The following is a 21,176-nucleotide window of genomic DNA, read 5'->3' as shown; positions in this document are numbered from 1 at the left end:
ACAGCTGTGTCTTGCATCCTGACTCAAGAGTTTCTAGAGAGCTTTTAGTCAGAGTGGACCAGCTGGGCAGTTACATTCCTAGTCTCCATGGAAGACACAATGGATTTTGTGTACAAATAGAAAATCTCAACTCCATCATCTTTTTAACCTATTTTCACTCTTATCAGGTGATGCATTCTTAGGTATGAGGCACCATGCTAACCTATGATAGGGGAGGATGTTAAGGTCATAGGCCAGTTTCTTGCTGCGTTAAAGATTATCACTCAGGCCTCCCTAGTGGCGCAGTGGTTGAGCACTGGGTTGTGAAGCTGCCCACAGCCTCTGCAGCACCGGTCACCGGCGAGGGTCCCACATGGGGTGCAGATCTCTCCTGCCACCTGCTGCTCCCCTCAGCAGTGTATTTCATCAGTCTGCCTGTTCTATTCCCTGCTCTGGCGCTGGTGAATCCCCTCACCCTCCCGTGCTTCTGACTGTACCCGTGCTTGTATAAATAAATCAATCAATCAAAAAAAAAGATTATCACTCATATCATCTTCTAGTTAAAAGGAAATCATGTTGCTATACTGCTGATTCTCAAGGTTAACTCTAACATGAAGCAGTCTTTCAGCACATGAAATGCACAGATAAGTGCAAAAAAGCCTCTGGGGAAGCCACTTAAATGTAACAAGACTTTCTAGAATTCTTTATTTCAACCAAGCAACTTTCCAGGGCAGGATAGACTTGAGCTGGTGCAATGCCAACTCCAGAGCTGGAAACAGGATGGGAAGAACCAATGCTGGGCCCAGCAAGAGGTCCCAGGGAAAAAGAAGAGTCCTGGGGGCAGAGCACAGCCAATTTCCTTTTGGGAACCTGGAGACTAAAGCGTCCTCAGATGTGCAGGACCCCTCTATTTTTGTCCTAGCACTTCACTATACAGAGGGGGGGAGCAGGGCAGAAGCAGGAACTGTGTATTAAGGTTCTGTTGTCCCCCCAAACACTGTACCAGATGGAGTAAAGCAGGCAAGAAAGACTTTTGCAATAGGGATCAAGATCATTGCAATATGAGTCCCCAAAGACAGTGAAGTTTACGTACCAGAGAGAGCAGCAGAAAACCACTGGAGGATGCTAAGGAGGAGGTTGGTCAACATGACAAGTCCATCTGTGTTTGCTAGTTCATACTTATCAATTTAGGTCCTACCTTTCTGTGGAACTTTCTTTTTTTTTTTATTTTTATACAAGAACCGGGGTACAGGGCAGATGAATGGGAGGGTGAGAGGATTCACCAGAGACAGAGCGTGGAATAGAACAGGCAGTCTGACGAAATACACTGCTGAGGGGAGCAGCGGGCGAGACAGGAGATCTCTGCTTCTCCATGTGGGATTCTTGCCGGCTGGCCGGGATTGAACCCGCGCTCAGAGGCTGTGGACAGCTTCACAGTGCGGCGCTCAACCGCCTGCACCACCAGAGAGACCCTGGAACTGTCTCTTTCTTGAAGATTATTTCAAAGGGATGGCTTCCAGGTTCTTAGGAAAGACATACCTGAGTTGAAGAGCTGCCCAAAGACAAGGCAGCTTTAACATCTAAAAAGGGCAAGAAAACTTGTAATTGCAAGTTTTTTAAAGTAAACTATCTAGAAAAGGAAGCTCAGGGGCCTATCGTCAGAAATCTGTTTAAAGTTTGGCTGAGTTGAAGTTAGCATTAAGTCCCTCCTGGTTCTTGCCAGTTATGTATCTGCTTCTTCCTGCCAGCAGTCTCTCTCTACATGGCACCTCTAAGAAGGAGCCATCTTGTGCTCCACCATGCAGCCTCCAGTAATTAGTGGAAATTTCTTAAAGAGATCACCTCTAACCCCATTCCCTTTTATAGAAGGATGCAATTTTTTTGGGCCTCCCCGGTGGCGCAGCGGTTGAGCGCTGGGTTGCGAAACTGCGCGCGGCCTCTGCGGCGCCGGTTCGATCCCCGGCTGCTCCCCGGCCACCGGAGGAGGGTCCCACATGGCGTGCAGACCTCTCCTGCCGCCCGCTGCTCCCCTCAGCAGTGTACTTCGGTCCTTCTGCCTGCTCTGCTCCCTGCTCTGGCTCTGGTGAATTCTCTCACCCTCCCGCGCTTCTGACTGTACCCAGTGCATGTATAAACAAAACAAACAAACAAACCAGCAAACAAATAAATAAAGCATGCCTCTATGGAAAAAAAAAAAAAAAAAAAAAAAAAAGAAGGATGCAATTTTTACATTTGCCTTATTTTAACGGGTCCTTGAAAAAATTATAAAATCATCCGTTTAGCAAATTGAACCACATTGTTAGTAGTATTTTAATGGCTAAGTTTTCACCTGTCTACTACTCAGTAGCATAGGTAGCTAGCTGGTAAGCTGGTCTACACATGGGTGTGCTATAGGAATCAATCCTATAGGAATCTCCCTATAGGAATAAATACAGCTGGTTTGATTTCAGTTTGAATTACTGAGATTCATAAACTTTTCTTAGATTGACCACTACTCATAAAATCTCCATTCTTTACTACAGCACAATTTACGGTTGGATAGTTCCAGTTGCCAGAAAATTATAAGATATTCTTAGAATTCTTATTGAGAGAGAAACAGAACTCACTCCATTCACAGGAGTGAAGGCTCTACAAAAAGTCAGGAATAGATTGGGAAAAGGTGGGAATGAACCAGCCTAATTTAAGAACCTCAAAGATAACCGAGTTTTGTAATTGAAGAATTTGAAGATTGGGTATTTCCAAGGATGAACATTTACTATTAACCTAAAATAAATCTACATTCTGGAAATTGTATTTTAATGTAGGTTCAGCCTAGGTTTAAAAAAAGTTATGATAATGTAAGAGGCTATCAATTTGTGGGACATGAGGCACTTGAGAAACCTCTATACCTGTCCCAAATCAGACTCCACACCTGTGGAGAATTCACTGTTATTAGTGGTTAAGCCAGCTTTAGGCAACTTGATCTCTTGGCACATTCTAGAGAGAACAAGAGAAACTGTAATCAATTAGGAGCTACCTGGGTGCACTCTTTTCCTCTTTTTTAGTTGCTTCAGGACTGTTTCTGTAGATTTTCCTTGGGGGACCCTTAGCTGCATCTTTGGGGCCTGTCTCCCAAGTTCCAGCAAAACAAATAGAATCAGTATCTCCTAGATTTCAAGTCACAGGAGAAAGTTTAAATGAAAAGGAAGGAATCAGGAAAGAACTTAGACCAACCACTCCAACATCTTGAAAAAAACCTTTGAGAAGCATGGGTCTCAGACAACACAAGCTTACTACCAACTGAACTAACGCTATATGACCTTCCTAAATGATCTGGATAATTTGGGGGATACAAGATATTAGTATAAGAAGTCTAGATAAAGGCACCAAGAAAAGAAGTAGCTCTATTTTGAGCCAGGAAAATAGCCCACATCCCTTCCAATCAAGAATGGCGAGGCTTTAAAAGATTATGCTTACATTAGAACTGAAGTTTGAGCCAACTGAGGAAGGTCCTTGCAGCCTCTCATTGTAAATTTACTAAATCCAAGACTAAGTGCCCTTCCTAATGAAAGTGGCCTTCCTAATCCTCCTAGACTCTTAGCATCATCTTTGAGATTCCATCCCAGTCCCAGATCTTCCAACAGCATCCAATAAACCAAAGATGGGAAGAGAGACAGGTTAGGAGAAATGAGCAACACCTGAAGAGGTAGTCTAGGTCAAGATCAACCCAAATCATTCTCTAAACCCAGTACTAGGATTTTGCGTTTTGTTTATAGAAGTGATGATCACTTTACTGCTCCCATTTGGACTTCTTGGGTACATTTGTGATCATGAATGAGATAAAGGGAAGTAATTAAATCTAGGTGCCTGATTCATTTTGCCTAAGCTACAGGAAATTTCTCATCACTGAAAGGTGGCTGAAAATCAGAGAAAACATTTGTAAAGGCAGGAATGGGCACAGTGCAGGTTTTCTGATCCCATGCAGACCGGGTAAAGGAGGCGTCAGAGTCCTCAGTGGTTTTGTAGGTTTTTATTGGGGTTCAGCGGGTACATGGCAGGTAAGGGTGCTGGGGGGCTGGGAGGCTGGCAGTCCTCCCAGCCCGCAGCAAATCCGCACTCTCTCTGGGCTCTCTGGCGTTCTCTGCTTCTGCTTCTGGCTTCTTCTCTTTCGGCTTCTACTTCGACTGCTTCTGCTGCTGCTGGCGTCCCCGTGACGCCGCCCTTAAAAGCACAGTCTTAGCCCAGGTGAATCCCATCTACCTATGCCCACACCCTATTCCAGGTGTCCGCCATCAGGCATGCATTCAGGACAAGGATCCATCATCTATCCTGATGGCGGGAGGGCAGAAAAGCCTGACATTTTCTTTACCCTACAACATTGATATAAAAGAGATATTAACAGATGATCCCTGGTCTTCAACTACCCATACACACTCCCCACATTGGTTGGCACGTTAGTGACAGGCCCCTCTCCCGACTGAAAAAGAAACAGAAATGCAAAGAGAAAAGAACAGCCATGCCCAGTCTTCAACTTCTTCAGTGCAAGCCTGGCTGTGATCAGCCCCGCAGGCTGCAGAAGCTTCTCTTAAATAGAAGGTGAGAGAAGGTCAGGAGACCTGACTTGCTGCAGCCAATCAGCCTCCTGGATCTGAACCAGCATAAAGTGAGGAATCTGTGGAGTTTTGTTTTGTTTTTTTGAAAGACACCTGTGTTCACCTGTAATCCCAATACAACCCATCCTACAATTATTATCAGTATTTACAAGAACGAGTTGATAAAAGAAATTTAAACTCACTAAGGAATGTTATTACACCATTTCATATGAACAAATTCATTTTTCTTTCCTTAAACAGTATAAAAGGAAACCCCAAATCGTATCACCACTGCAAACTCCCTCCTTTTCAGGGTCTTTTCTGACCACTTTGAACCTTTCACTCCAGAAATGTGTTCAGCAAAGTAGGACTAACCAGAAGCCATTTCCTGCTCTCACGTGTTTCCCTGGGCGACTACACATGCTGTCCAAATCCACTTTCCGTGTCTCCTCAGTACAGCCTCCTCCTGTGTGAGCTGAGGAAAGTTGGTGGAATCTCTATTGAGGACAGCAGGAGGGCAATTCTTACTTCCAGTCTGAAAAAGCCACTTTGGGGGAAGAGCAGGGATGCTGTGAGAGAATCTTCCTGAGTTGAGTCTTTTCTTCCCTAGCTATGCCACAGGCTCATCTGAGACATGTAGGAAACACAAATTCCTTTTTTATTGAGGTATGATTGATGTATAATATGAGATTCAGGTGTACAACATAATTTGATATATCTGATGAGAACTTTTTAAATCTACTCTCTTGTTGACTTGTAAATCTGTGACAGTGTAGGAACTTGAATCATAGACCTGTGCAGGACACCCCTGAGACTTATTTATCACATACCTGGAAGAGTGTATCTCTGGAACCCCTTAACCTGTTTTGCCTCCCACCCCCAAACTCCCATCTGTGGCAAATATCAATCTATTCTCTACCTAGGACCATGATTATATTTTTAATTTTTTTTAAAGATTTATTTATTTATATAAGCACTGGGTACAGTCAGAAGTGCGGGAGGGTGAGAGAATTCACCAGAGCGGGGAATAGAACAGCCAGAGTGACAAAATACACTGCTAAGGGGAGCAGTAGGTGTGGCAGGAGAGGTCTGTCACGCCATGTGGGACCCTCGCCGGTGGCCGGGGATCGAACCAGTGCTGCAGAGGCTGCGGGCAGCTTTGCAGCCGAGCGCTCAACCGCTGCGCCACCAGGGGAGGCCCTATATTTTTAATTTTTAAAAAAGATTTATTTATGCATACAAGAACTGGCATACAGGCCAGAGATGCAGAAGGTGAGAGGATCCACCAGAGATAGAGTGGGGAACAGAATAGGTGGATTGACTGAAATACACTGCTGAGGGGAGCAGCGGGCAAGAGAGAAGAGGTCTGCTGCGCCATGTAGGTCACCTCCCTGGCCAGGGATCGATCTTGTGCTGCAGTGGCTGCGATAGTGTTGAGACTTAACCCTTTGCTCCACCAGGGAGTCCTCAGATTTTTTATTTTTTAGATGCCGCATCTAAGTGGGATGACACAGTATTTGTTATTCTCTGGCTTGTTTCACTTAGATGCCTTCATGGTGCCCTCAAGGTCCAGCCACCTTGTCACAATGGGCAAGTTTTCTTCCTTTCCTTTCAGGATCTTATTATCACTCTGTTAGCAGGGTTTAACCCAGCTGACTAGTCCCATTTCTTCCTCTTTCATTTTTTTCTTTGTTGCAAAGATACATACCTAAAACAGGTATTTAAGGAAGGTAGTTCCACTGATGCACCCTGGGCATCATGAAGTGGTGACTGTTGGCTTGAGCCAGTGGAGAAGGCTCAGAGGAGCTCGAAGTAAGAGAAATACATTCACCTGTATCGCAGCACAGAAGCTGCTCCTTTCTACAGGTGGCTGCTCTTTCATGCCCATATTAGAATCACTGACTGAGGCTATGAGGTTAATAATCAAATAAACACCTATTTATCTAAAAATATCATATACAGATAAATGCAAAGGAGAAAATTAAAGCTGGGATGGGACAGGGAGTACTAGGGACTAGTGGGACTAGTAGGACTAATAGGACTAGTACTAAGAGGGATGGAGTATTAGGACACAGGTTTTGTTTTATTATTATTTAAATACCAAGGAAGGTATTTAAAATACTGGGGAAATGTCCTAAGATGACATTTCCACACAGACTGGAAGGAACACAAAGAAGGAATTTAGTGAATTACCGGTGCTTTCATGCCCAGGGAAAAAGCATTCCTGACAACAGAAGCAGCATGAGCAAAAGCCCTGGGTAGAGGGGTACTTGCTACATCTGAGCTTCAGCAAGGAGGGGAGAGCTATAAACACAGAGCTGCAATATGGTCGAAACTGCCCAATTTAATTGAGCTTGAGGTCACTGAAAGACTAGGCTTTAACTCAATGAGAGGTGGGATGACACTGAAGAATCTGAACCAGAGGGAATGATAGGAGCTAAAATACATTAAAAAAAAAAAAAAACTGCCTTGGAAAAGACTCTAGGGTATCAAAGGTAGGCATGGGGAGTCAGTTACAAGGAACAGGAGAATACCACCACAGGGAAATAAAGCAAGAACTCTTTTGAAAATGTTAATTAAGACATTTAGTTTCTATCTAAATATAGAGCAACTCAATGCAAAATAAAAAATGGCAATCTCATTTCCCAATAGAATAACCACTGCTCTAAAAAAAAAAAAAACAATGGTTTGACCAACCAACTTATCTACTTATGCCATTCAATTTAAACCCACATATTTAAAATCACATAGTATATGAAGTAAACTTCCTTTCAAATAAACTACAGGAGATTTACTAATGTTTTACTATGTCCATTTGCTTTTAAATTAGACAGAATCAAACATTTTAATGTATAACGACAATATTATTATTAGAGATTTGACTTGAGAACTATTTTCTCAAAATCTACCTAAATGTAAAGTGATTTTATTTTTTTAAAGTGTGATTTGGGGGCCTCCCCAGTGGCACAGCAGTTGAGCACTGGGTTGCGAAGCTGCCCACAGCCTCTGCAGCGCCTGTTCGATCTCCTACCGCTGTTGAGGGTCCCACATGGTGCGCAGACCTCTCCTGCCGCTCGCTGCTTTCCTCAGCAGTGTATTTCGTCAGTCTGCCTGTTCTGCTCTCCGCTCTGGCTCTGGTGAATCTTCTCACCCTCCCGCGCTTCTGACTGTACCCAGTGCTTGTATAAATAAATAAATAAATAAATAAATAAATAAATAAATAAATAAATCTTTTAAAAAAATAAAAATAAAGTGTGATTTGGGGTAATAACAAATAAAGGGAAGCATGAGTAGATAAGAGAAATAGACCAACTCAATGTTCAGGCCTATCCAATAACCATCTTTGAGAGCAGAAAAGCAAAAACACTGGGGGAGCAAGAGATGGAAGCCAGGAAGCAATCATTTAGCTGGGTGTTGAATCACAAACCCAGTTCTAGAATGTTCTTCAGCAGCAACCACTGCTCAACTGCTAAAGTGATGCTGGATCTTCCAGGGCAAGACTTTTGCCTGTATGTCCAAGTGTGAGGATAAGTTAAAGGGTGAAGATGTTTGCAAGGGACTGATTTCATATGATAAAAGACCAAATGGCTGATGCCAAAAAAAGAGGGAAACTGCAAAATAACTTAATTTCCCTTTTCACACTTTCCTGGGCTAGGATAGCAGACAGGGAGTGATGGGGGAGGAATGGTAAATCAGCATCAATTGGTCAATTGGCACAATGGGGCACCTTACCTCCATTAACCAAGGCACATCAAACTGTAACCAAAACAAAGAGACACTTCCCATTGAATTGGAAAAATATATTTGCACACCATATACTTGACAAGGGGTTGATATCAAAGATTTACAGAGAACCCATACACCTCTACAAAAAAAGAAAACAAACAACCCAAATCTAAAATGGGCAGAAGAACTGAACAGGCACTACTCCAAAGACATGCAGATGGCCAGCAGGCACAATGCTCGTCATCACTTGGGTCAGATGCATGCAAATCAAAACCACAATGAGATATCACCTCACACCTGTGAGAACGGCTCCTATCAAAAAGAACAGAAACAATAAATGCTGATGAGAGGTGGGAAGCGACATTATTAGTGGAAATGTAGACTGTTCCAGCTCTATGGAGGGTTCTTAAAAGACTACAGATGGATCTGCCACATGACCCAGCAATTCTATTTCTTGGCATCTACCACAAGAACACAAAAACATGAACTCAAAAGGAAACTTGCACTCCCAGGTTCACTGCAGCACTGTCTACAATAGCAAGGATATGGACATGGCCAAAGTGCCCAAACAAAGATGACTGGACCAAGAGAATGTGGTATATATACAAAATGGAATACTATTCATCAAGGAAAGATAAACTCATGTCATTTGCAGTAATATGGATGGAGCTGAAAGGGAACCATACTACATGAAGTCAGCGAGAAGGAGAAACACAAATCCTGGATGGTGTCACTTACATGTGGAATATAGGAAAGAACAACAAAGGAAAAGCCAAACTAAAAAAAGAAAACTAACTCTTGAAAGCTGACTGTGCAATGGGGGTGTTTGGAAGGGGGGGGGGGCGGGAGGCCAAGAACGAGAGGGAGTGAACACAGGGTCTCTGGAGGCGGGCTATGGTTGTTTTAGGGGTGGGCACTGTTTAACAGTGCTATGAGGTAGAATCATACCTTTCTGTTATGGCAATAGTGATATAAACCAATATTGACTCAATAAAAAATTTAAAAAAGAAAAAAGAAACATCATGTTTGCAATAAATAGTATAAGCTCCTGGCATCCCCACCTGAGTCTATTGGTGAGGCTACCGTGTGCTGATCCCAGGGAATGGACCCATGTGAGGAGAGGTGGAGGATGGTGCAGGTGAGGAAGGGCTGCATTTGTATTTGGGAGAGAATCAGCCCTGAAAGAACTGGAGGACTGGTCTGGATTTGATCTCAAAAACAAGAATCATTTTCAGTCAAACTGAAATTCTGTTGGTATTTTTGGTTGGCAGGGATGGCTTATCATTGTTTGTCCCATAGATGTGTTTGGAAATTGCCAACCCTTTCAAAGTCACAAAGTTAAGCAAAATTGCTTCCTCTTTTTCCCAAAAATGTATCCTGAATGTCCTGTAAATGAGCTTGCTTTCAAAAGTTCAGTGAAGTATACAGATTCCAGTTACTGGTAATGACTTAAAATAAGGCAATAAAAATGCCACAGTGGAGTGTGGCTTCTACCCATTCTGTTTCTTTTTGATGTGGCTCACTGAAAACTATCATTGACATGGCTGGTCGAGTTATGACTGGCAGCATCTGTCTTTGTTAACGTGGAAGGAAGAGGAGGTATGGTGGTAGGGGCTGTGGGGGGAGGCTCTAGGGGAGGGGACAGGCAGCACAGATGAGGGAGAAGATTCGCTTCTTTCTGGATTTCTCATCATAATGAGTGGTGGATAAATCCCTGGGGTTTCTTGACAATCCGTCTGTTTCATAAAGACTGAGATTAGAGTCTCAAATATCAGCTAGTCCACACTGTAATTGCATTCCATTTTAAAATATCTCCACTTCAGCAATGTTACCAGCCTTGCAACATAAAATGCACAATAATTGCAAGAGAAATTTGACTGCTCCTTTATTCACATGGGTCCATACATCCGGAGAACAAATTAAAGAGAAATTCATCCCAGGGGATATTAAAATAAATTACTAGAGAAAACTGGAGCAGAATGCTAAATGTAAGGCATTCTAACTTACTAGAAAACTCCCCCAAAATGATTCTTAAAGAAGGCTACTCCAGAAAACACATCCCCAAAGCACAGAAAGCAGGGTCTCCAAGCAGGGTCTCTAACTGGTTGTCATGATTGTAGGGTGAATGAAATGTGGTACTGGTATCTTGTAGGAGGTTAGAGATGCTGCTCAGCACCTGGCAATGCAGACACAGTTCTCACACCTGGAGTCATCCAGGGAGCTACTCCACACAGTACTGGGGTACACTGTTGAACAGAAATGGCATAAATTATGAATGTGCAGATGGATCTGTTTACTAGCTAAACAGATTACTAGGTATCAGACACTTACACAACCACCATGAGATCAAAGAGTATTGAAACACTTTTTATGAAGACGATGCTAAAGCAAAGTGGAAGCCCTTGCCCCTCCCAAAACTGAAGCCAAAGACAAAGCTCGGAAGCCAGGAAAGCCCTGATGAAAAAAAGTCCACAGACACAAAAATAAAAAGGTCCACACATCACCCATCTTGCAACAGCCCAAGACTGCAGCTTCAAAGGCAACCCAAATATTTTAGGAAGAGTACCCTCAGGAGAAACAAGCTTGACCTCCGTACCATCATCGAGTTCCCCTGACAAGTCAACCACAAAGAAGACAGAAGACAACAGCACACTCGTGTTCATGGTGGACGTCAAGGCCCACTGGCACCAGGTCCAACAGGCTATGAAGAAGTTCTAAGACACTATCATGGCCAATATCAGCACCCTGAGCAGACCCGATGGAGACAAGGCCTGGGTTCCACTGGCCCCTGACTGGATGCTTTGGACATTGCCAGCAAAATTGGGATCATCTAAACTGAGTCCAGCTGGCTAATTCTAAATATAAACTTCAACATAAAAATAAAGCATATTGTCAACTACTTAGAACCTTGCCTTCCACCCTCTGTGGCGCAGACTGCCCTTAGGATCCTCTTTGCCCCTAATTCTCCTTACATGGTTCCTAGATTTTCTTTGTAAATTATCACCCAACACTATTGACCCTCAAACATTTTAGTTTCACCTGTGTTGAACTTTGTACATGAAATCTATTCTGTCTCCCCTCATCATTTTGGAACATTCCATCCATACTACCACACAGTCACCTGCTCACTTTCCTTGCTGCCTCATCTTCCCTTGTATGGTCTTATTTCCCCCATCCTGTTGGTGCTGGACATTTGAGATACTTTATTTTGTGCTATCACACAACACATTGCTGTAAACATGCTTGTCTATGCACTTGGATGCAGAACTCCTAGGTTTTGGGCTAGGGGAATCTTCAACCTTAATGGATAATGACAAATTCTTTGCACAAGTGGTTGCGAAAGCCTATGCTTCTCCACGATGTACTTGCGAGCACCAATTGTTGTGCCTTTGCTTCAACACTCATCTTAGCCATTCTGAGTGTATGTAGTTGCATCACCTTGTGGCTTTAATTAGAATTTCTCTTATGATTCAGAGGGCCCAGTACCTTTTCAGAAGTATAATATATTGGCTATTTAAATATCCTCTTTCTGTGATGTGCTTCTTCAGCTGCCTTGCCCTCTTTTTCACAAGGTGGCCTCTTAGCATGAGCCTTTAGCAGTTTATTAAAGCTGCCTTTTTCCTCCCATCTTTGTACTGTCACCAACAGGTCTTCAATGAATAGAAGTTCATAATTCTAATGTGGCCAGAGGTATATATTTTAGCCTGCTTAAGCTATTTTTCCTGCTTTGCAATCACAAAGATAGTCATTTATTTTATACAACTTTCATTTATTTTGCCTTTCATTTTTGGGCAATAATCCACTTTGAGCTGATTTTGATATATATTTTCAGATAGAAGTTTGTTTGTTTATTTTTCTGTACAGTCTCAGCTACATATAATTGAAATAATTCTTTTCCCACAGCTCCAGAGTATCATGTGTTGTAAATCAAACATCCAAAAACATGTAAGTCTGGTCCTTTGGCCTTCATTCTTTCATATGTGTGTCAACTTCTGAGCTAACCTCGCATTGTCTTAATGACAAGAACATCATAATGATCTTGAAATTCTGTAAAGTAAGGCGATTCCTTCTTCTTCAAAGACATTTAAGCTCTTCTCAGGCTTTCTATTTTCATGTGAATTTTAAAATCAGTTTTGTGATTTTTACTCACACACATTTAGGAACATTTATTCAGTCACACTGAATTTTTGAATTGAATGGGATTGAACTTTTCAATATGAAACTTTTCATAACATATTTCTCCATTTAGAAAGGTTTACTTCAATTTATCTCAATATTGTTTTATAGTCTGATGTATGGAGGCTTAAGATAACACAAAGGATAGAGTTGTCAATTCAGACTCAGATGAATTATAGATCTGATTCAATAGCACACATTACTAATAATTCAAAGATACAGGATGAAGGATGAAAGATTCAGGCAAAGTGTTCTTCCTTGGGAGAAGCCCTAAACCATCCACACCACTCCCCACAGCTTCTTCTTCTGTGGTTTGCTCAGGTCAGATATATCATGTAATGTTTAAACAATTTAACATGTGATGTCTAAGTGATAAACTAGGGACCATTTGGGTAGAGATTATCACCATTTTACACTCAACAAATCACATAGCTTCTGTACATTCTCCAGCCTGTCATGCCCTTATGAGCACACACTCCAGGTTTCTTTATAAGAGGTAAATAAAGACCTCCCAGGTGGCCTAGGGGTTAAGTCTAAGCGCTACCACCATAACAGCCTGAGTTTAATCCCCAGGCAGGGAGCTAACCTACATATGGCACAGCAGACCTCTCCTGTCTTGCCTGCTGTTCCCCTCAGCAGTGTATTTCAGTAGATCTGCTGTTCTGTTCCCCACTCTGTGTCTGGTGAATGCTCTTACCCCCCAACACATCTAGCCTACACCCCAGTTCTAAGCAAAAATAAAAATTTTTTTTTTACAAAAAGAGGTAAATAAGACAAAAATCACAAAAAGCATTTTATTAGACAATGACTTTCATTTTTCTTGTGTTACCAAATAACAGCAGCAGGTGAAAGGGTTCGGAGTTGAAAAGGAAGCAATGAGAAGTGGATATGCAGTAAAATAGGTTTTATTAGAGCAGAAAAGCAGAGGTTTCTATGGCTGCTGGGCAAAACTCTATAGGGACATGGTATCACACCAGAGAGAGTCACACCCGAGTTGGAGGGGACTGTCTCCTTTATCAACTTGTTTTAGGTAGGTGAGGGGGATGGAGAATTTTCTGGCCGTTTCTTGCTCCACCACAAGGTTGGTAGTCAAATGTCTTGTGACTGGATGATGAAACTGTTTAACTATGCGGAAAGCCTTGCAGAAAAACAACCTGACCTCTGTATCAAGAAGGTTGCTGATGGGGGGGTGAGTTAATCAGGAGACCTTTCAGCAGGCTGACCAGGAGGTGTGTTGCTAGCACGTTTACAGGGGATAACACAGTTATTGCTCTTTTCTGGGCATCCTTAGAAAAGACAGGGAATGGTTTATAGGCCTGATGTAACCATTTTCTCTCTGAATATCTTTATTTTGATACATTTCTATTTGATGGTATTGGTTTTATTTTTAAATAATATATTTTTTAATATCAATTCTAACAGCTTCCTATATATTGCTCTTGCTAGAAAAACAATTCACTTTTTTTTGTAAAGAATTTTTTTTTTAAAGATTTATTTATTTATATAAGCACTGGTTATAGTCAGAAGCACAGGAGGGTGAGAGAATTCACCAGAGCCAGAGCGGGGAGCAGAGCAGGCAGAAGGACCAAGATACACTGCTGAGGGAAGCAGCGGGGGGCAGGAGAGGTCTGTGCGCCATGTGGGACCCTCCTCCAGTGGCTGGGGAGCAGCCGGGGATCGAACCAGCACTGCAGAGGCTGCGGGCAGCTTCGCAACCCAGCGCTCAACCGCTGCGCCACCGGGGAGGCCCAACAATTCATTTTTTATACTCACTTTGTTTTCAGTAATTTTAAAAATGTATTAATTCAAATAATTTATCTATATTATGTTGCATTTTCTACTACTGCACCACATAATTTTCTGTAATGAGAGCTTTCTTCTTTCAAGTCATATTTATTACTATTTTTCTCATCTTGTTTCACTGTCTAGTGGTGACAGCTTTCTTCCTGGTTGCAAAGGAAAATATATGTCAATGTTTAACCATCAAGTATGGTATTTGCTATAGATTTTTTTTTAGATAACATCAGATTAAGAAAAAACACCTCATTCTGAATTTGCTAAGAGGTTTAATAATGCTTTTTTGGTACCCACTGAGATGATCATATATGTTTCCTTTTATTTATATGACATATCATATTGATAAATATGAGAATATTAAAACCACTTTCCTTTTATGGAATACATCCAACTTGAATATGATATTATATCTTTACACACTCAATTCAATTTGCTAATATCTGGATTAGCGCTTAGCCATCTAAATTCACGGTGAAATTGGCCTGTAACTTTTCTTCCTGTATTATATTTTATGAGATTATGGTAGCCCCATAATCTTTTTATATTTTATTTTATGGACAATTTTGTATTTATTTGTATTATTTACAAATTTCTTGCAAAATCTGTTAGTTTCACAGACCCTTTAATCCAAGCTACTAAATGTCAAGTGACATCCAGGCTTTTGCATATGCACATATACATAGAGATGAACAGACAAGCCAACATTCACTGCAGTCACCGTTTCTGTGTCCCTATATTAAGGTGTATTCATACAATGGATACTGAACCTCCACCGAGCTCCCACTGCACACAACCTTAATACCCAATTACTCGTTTTTGCCTCACTCCAGGTAGCATATTGCACTTTGTTCCTAAATCTAGATATTTCTGAGGAAATTCCATTTTCATTAGTCCCTCTGAGACTGATGTGGACAGATCTTCCAAGAGTTCATTACTTTTTTGCCCTTCTGTAAGGATACAGCCGAACTGAACAGACAAGAACTATTAGATCTCCTTTATGGAGCCTTTTGAACCCTGTTGAAGAATGCCTTCTTGATGACTTCAATAAGCAATAACTGGGAACTGGAGCTTGCAATCAAAGACCACTGTTTATTTTGTTCAGGACTGCCAATAAAAATGGCCTTAAATAATGGGTTTTACTCAGGAGATAATGCATAAAGGTGGATGATATCTGAGAGAGATTATCTTACTTGCTATAATTATTTGCTGATCATTTATCTCTTTTTCTAAATGTTTCCCTCTCTTGAGTCTTTTATTCCAGGATATTCTCACTGAAATAATTTCTCCCAATTGTGACTTTAGATTGCAGCTCATCTAGACATTCACTCAAATTCTCCTTCTCTCATGAACTCTTTCTAGACTACCACCTCCATGATTTCTCCCTGTCTACATGCAAAAGTGGCTTATTCTACATAGGCAAAAGTTGATTTATTCTACAGGCTATCCGGTCTGTACCAACGGTAGCAATGCCCATACCATTATGATATTCTTCATACTTCTGAGACTGCCCAAACCAAACAGCAAGTAAATAGTTAGACCCCAAAGCATTTGACTCAGCCCACTGGTCTTTCCAGTAGAATCCCAACACTTCACTGAAACTTGCTATATTGTATGTTTAGGGGCCATCAACTCACCAAATAGGAAGTTAGTCTTGACAGGAGGTTCAAGGGACTGTGCATTGTGAGGAATGAGGAGAGAGGAATACTTAAATGTGTGTACAAGGATTACACTTTGTCTTCCACAGTACAAAGAATCTAACTATGTTTACCAAACTTAAGAAAGCACTGTTCCACTTGCTGTAGGGGAGAAAGGAGCCAACATTCCCCACTGGCAGCTCTACCCCTCTGGGTTCTTCAAAAACTGGTGAGCAACATAATTAATACCAGCTAGATTAGTGGGAAGAGAGACCAAAGTTAAACACATATGTATGGTGAATCTGCATGGCTATAAATTCTAAAGTAAATGGGGTAAAATGAGGTTATATATATGTGTGTGTATATATATATGTGTGTGTATATATATATATACACACATGTGTATATATATGTGTGTATATATATATATATATACACACACACACACACTAAGCTAATGAATGGGATAGTGGCCTAAGGATTCAAAGAGGAAAAAGGGGGACCCTCACAACAGGAAGATGGTGACTCATGACAAAATGCCCTATAATTACATGTTTGCCCTGCCAAAAAGTAGCTTTCTCCAATAGAGAGATTATTTCTAGTAAAATGCTAATTCTGGGTTGTACTTCAATTTTCATTCTTCTAGGTAGTTAAAAGGGATGGTAAAGTTTATCATGCCCCTGCAGGGCCTCCATAGACCTCAACTTGAAATAATCAACATGCTAATGAATGCCCAATATTGACATCTTATGAAGGCCCAATATTGACATCACAGGGAGATCTACCCTTTATAACAAAAATACAGAAGCCAAATGAAGCCAATAACTTCTCAGAACTGAAGATAATCCTTTTCATTTTGATAAGCACTCAGTACTCAGCTGAAAAATTTTGTCCTTCACCCTCCTACTGAACCATGTTTTGACTAAAACTATATTAGCAGGTGGGGTTGCTAGACTCTGTGTTATGTTCCTTTCTGTAGACTTCTCTTACACCACTCGTGTCAATAACTGGAAAGAGAAGGAAGGTACAGAGACAGCCTCTAGGTGTGCTGATGCACCTCTCATAACAGAATGATCACAGTTTACTCACAAAACATCTATAATGGGGGTTGTAAGGAGTTTGCTTATGAATTTGAATCTTTCTTCACCAGACTCTCTTACCAAATGCTGCAGCAGGCAGTGAGAAAACTATATTTGTGACTCATTAATAAAGATTACTTTCTGAAAAGCATATCTTTTACATAATCATGAAAATGAGAGAATGCTTAAAGGGATTATATCATTGAAAGAGTGGCTGACGTGTGTGATCAGCAGTGATTCCATTCTCAACTGAGTTTTTATATTTGAATAATTCTTGCAAGCACATCTTCGGTGCAAATACAATTTTGATGGTAATACACACATTACTAGTTATTTAGATTTCAGCCTACAGACTGATCTGATATGATCTCCAGTCTTTTATATATGGCCTTGATTGACATTCCAAGAATTCAGGTTGGGAGACTGCAAACAAAATTGTCTGACATACCCCCTGAGGGGATGCTGCTAAGGAATTGCAGACAGTGGATCAAACAGTCACTCTGGCAATTATGGGATGTGAGAAAAATAGGTTTCTTTCCTGTGTTTGAAAGCAGTGAGAGAAATTCCCTTTCCATTTTCTACATGAGTTATCCAAAACTGATCCAAGAACCTCTCAAAAAGTCCATTTGCCACTTTGTAAAATGGCACCATTAAAAAACTTCTATGACTATTTCCAAAGCTATATGAGTTTCTCAAGAGTATTCCCAAGCACAGAGAAAGAACGAAAGGCAGAAAGGGAGAGAGGGAGAGAAGAAGGGAGGAAAGAAGGAAGGAGGCAGGAGGAAGGAAGGCAAGACACTGTTGCCACCCCATTCAGGGACATCACTGGGGGGGCTCATCACATACCACACACACCAACATGTATCACATGCGTGATGCATTTAATCCCCATAACACGTGGCAAATACATGCTCTGGACATTTTTATATGAGAGGAATCAGACTTAGCTAAGTAACCTGAGTAAGGTAACACCAGTAAAATGTTGGTGGGGTCAGGGAGTTGAACCAAGGCATTCTGATTTCAAAACCAAAGTTTTAAATCACCAAAATAGTCTGTTTCTAATCTGTCTTGGAATTGTGAACCAGCTGGTCAAGTTCATTAGAACCGTGTCTAAGGGGTAAAAAGTGTAGAAATTCTACACTTTTTAAAAACTGGAGAAATTCCCCTGATAGTGCTTTAGGGTCTCTGAGCTTTAGGGTAATGCTTTCCAGTTAGTGTTGAGAAGGCAGAACAATCTCATCTATGAAACAAAATGCAAACTAGCTCACAATGTACATGTTACTACTTTTCAGATGTGTCTATTTAAAGATAACAGTTGATTTAAATAAGCTCATGAATTCAGGCCTTTTTTTTTTTTTTTTTTTTTTTTTTGTTAGGGGAGAAAGTACTGGAGAGCAATGTGGTAAAACACAGATTCTGAAGCCACATTCTGGGTTCAAACAGCAGTTCTGTCATTTTCCAGCAGTGTGGCCTCAGTCAGGCTACCTAACCTCTCAGTGTCTCAGTTTCTGGACATGTAAAATGAGTTTAACAATAGTAAATACTACTTGGAAGGCCTTTGTGAAGGTAAAATGAATTAACTTTGTATGAAACTTAGAACACTTCCCAGATTCCATACAAGCAATATGGTTTCCTTGGGGGCCAAATGCCCGATACATAAGGAACTAGCCTTAGGACGGCTGCAACTAAATATTGGGTTAACCCAAAATCCTTGAGAAGCACTGCTCTAGAACAGTGACACCTTGTTTGTTGTTTCAGAGACCCTTTTACATCCCCCCACACCAGCCCTGGTAATTATTTGTGTTCTGGATAGTTCAGAATGCTAGATAAACGTCCTGTAGGGAGATGCGACTCCACAAAATATCAGGAATTCACATGCCTACAATTTGCATTTAGAAGCCGAATCAAAATCAATAAAAATAAAAATAACACCACCTCTGGTTGTAAAGGCAATGTGATATAATCTAAATAAAACACACAAAGAAAAAATACAAGGAAGTACATATTTCATTTGCTATTTCATTTTTATACTTGGAGAAAGGGACCATTATTGTCAGTTTTTGGTTTGTTTCATTAATCCAGTTTATTTTATATACTTTTCTTCCTGCTCATGTAAACACACAGGTAAATAATTCTCTCACCAATTAAAGTTTGAACCCAGACTGTACATTAATTGCTATTTTTTCTCTTGAGTGGAAAGTGGTCTATGCCCTAATGCTGTTTGATAAGCCCCCAATTATTTGTATTCAGACATTCCACTGCAGTCTACTAAAAGTCATTTCTTGGCAGCCTTGGGTAATTGCAGATGAAAAGACTATGAGAGTCATTTTTCCCCTACAGGAAAGTGAAGAAGGAGGCTGCTGGAGCTAGGTAGAAGGATTCTAGTCCAGGCAAATAAGGAAATAATTAAAGTCAGGAAAAATAATTTGGTGACATCACATCTTATGCAAATTACAGGCCTTAGGATTCTCTAAGAAAACCTTCACTCCCTCAACACACACATGCGCGCACGCACCCCAGCCCACATGTAGAACAGGAAAAAAGTCCAGACAGCAGGGAGCTTAGCCGCCGGTCTCCCAAAGACTAAGGATGAGGCACCATTTCGCATTTCCTTCCATGGAGCAAGCTGAGTGTACCCTGTGGGGTTTGTTCATGAAAACTGAACAATGAGCAGGAACTCTGTAAGGGGATTTGAAGAAAATGCTAAACATTTCCTACTTACATTTCCTCTCACATAGGAGGACAATACACTCATCTTTGATGCAGGAATGGAAGAGAAAAAATGTGCCCTGACGTAGATCGTAAAAGAATATCCTGCTTGTGTGTGTGGCACCAAAGGGGACAAAATACCAATCCCCACTTTGCCCTCGACTGCTCTGGACCACCGGTGTCATGGCTACGTGGGTGCCCTTCTGTGTCCAGAGGACACTTCTGTGTCTATCTTCCATGTACTACATGTACAAAAATCACACTGGAATACTTTTAAACAATTTCTTTACTATAGAGCACCAAAAACTGCCTTTTAAAAAGAGCAATAGCTGTCAAAATTGAGAATACATTAATCACCTAAAGGTGTCAAAACTACTGGGCATCATGCCAGGCTTTCTGATTTAGTAGGTGTGGGGTAGAGCCTGAGAACTTGCATTCTGAACGGTCCCCAGGTGATGCTATGCTGCTGGTTGTGGGATCGCAGTTTGAGAAACAGTAGCATAAACAGTTATGTTCAGGTCTGCAAAGGCTTCTGCATTTTGCCATCTTCTAAGATCTCCAAGATGACTGATGCCAGGCCCCAGTCCAGAAATTCTGAGGGGGTGTGGCATGAGAAATGGGACTTTATAAAGATCCTCATGAAAGTCTAACATGCAGCAAAATCTGGGACCTGAAAATAGATGACCTCAGAGATGCTGTGGGCTCAGTTTCATACCTCACAACAATGAGAATATCACAATAAAATAAGTTGTATGAATGTTTTGCTGTCGCAGTGCATATAAAAGTTATGTTTATACTATACTGCAGCCTATTACATGCAATAGCATGCATATATCTAAACAAAATCCAATGTACATCTTAATGACAAACTCCATTTTGATAAAAAGGCTAATCATTACCTGAGCTTTTAGCAAGTTGTGATCTTTTTGCTGGTGGAGGGTGCTGCTTTGATCTTGTTGGATACTGACTGGAGTGGAGGTTACTGAAGTCCGGGTGGCTATGGCAATTCTTGAAATCAGACAATTAAGTTTGTTGCATCAATCGCCTCTTCCTTTCATGAATGATTTCTTTGTAGTATGCAATACTGTTTGATAACATTTTACCCACAGTAGATCTGCTTTCAAAATTGGAATCAATCCTCCCAGACCCTGGCTCTCTGTGTCAACTAAAGTTATGTCATACTCTAAACCCACTGTTGTCATTTCAATAACATTCACAGCATCTACACCAGGAGCACATTCCTTCTCAAGAAACCATTTTCTTGCTCATCCATAAGAAATAAGTCCCAATCCATTTAAGGTTTATCATGAAGTTACACTAATTCAGTCACATCTTCAGGCTCTACTTCTACTTCTAATATTCCTGCTATTTCCACACTTTCAGTTGCTTTCAAAACAACTGTAACAGTAATATTAAGATCACTGATCTGAGATTCCCCACAACAGGCATGAAATAATAATGAGAAGTCTGAAATATTGCAAAAATTACCCAAATGTGATACAGAG

The sequence above is a fragment of the Talpa europaea genome (assembly GCF_964194135.1).
Source record: "Talpa europaea genome assembly, chromosome: 12".
In the NCBI taxonomy this organism is placed as follows: domain Eukaryota; kingdom Metazoa; phylum Chordata; class Mammalia; order Eulipotyphla; family Talpidae; genus Talpa; species Talpa europaea.
This window is presented reverse-complemented; position numbering follows the sequence as displayed.